Below are 604 nucleotides of genomic sequence, written 5' to 3'. Positions count from 1 at the left end.
AAAGCCTGAACGACCACCTGGCCTCCTACCTGGACAGAGTGAGGAGCCTGGAGACTGAAAACAGGAAGCTGGACAACAAAATCCAGGAGCACCTGGAGAAGAAGGGACCCCAGGTTAGAGACTGGAGTCATTACTTCAAGACCATCGAGGACCTGAGGGCTCAGATCTTCGCAAATGCTGTGGACAATGCTGGCATCATTCTGCAGATCAACAATGCCCGTCTTGCTGCTGATGACTTTAGAGTAAAGTATGAGACAGAGCTGGCCATGTGCCAGTCTGTGGAGAGTGACATCCATGGGTCCATAAGGTTACTGATGACCAGTGTCACTTGGCTGCAGCTGAAGACAGAGATTGAGGCTCTCAAGGCGGAGCTGCTCTTTATGAAGAAGAACCACGAAGAGGAAGTAAAAGGCCTACAAGCTCAGATTGCTAGCTTTGGGTTGACCCTGGAGGTAGATATCCCCAAATCTAAGGACCCTGTCAAGATCATGGCAGACATCCAGGTCCAATATGACGAGCTGGCTTGGAAGAACCGAGAGGAGCTTGACAAGCACTGGTCTCAGCAGACTGAGGAGAGACTACAGTGGCCACCACGCCGTCCACA

At 51.5% G+C, this 604-nt stretch overlaps 1 pseudogene; it reads left to right on the top strand.

Annotated features, from left to right (window-relative positions):
- Positions 1 to 5: 5 nt before the first annotated feature.
- Positions 6 to 556, top strand: LOC108526090 (keratin, type I cytoskeletal 18 pseudogene; annotated as a pseudogene).
- Positions 557 to 604: the final 48 nt, after the last annotated feature.

Source organism: Rhinopithecus bieti, unplaced genomic scaffold, assembly GCF_001698545.2.
Source record: "Rhinopithecus bieti isolate Rb0 unplaced genomic scaffold, ASM169854v2 scaffold_83339, whole genome shotgun sequence".
NCBI lineage: Eukaryota > Metazoa > Chordata > Mammalia > Primates > Cercopithecidae > Rhinopithecus > Rhinopithecus bieti.
Note: the sequence above shows the minus strand (reverse complement) of the source record. Positions and strands in the feature narration are given on the sequence as shown.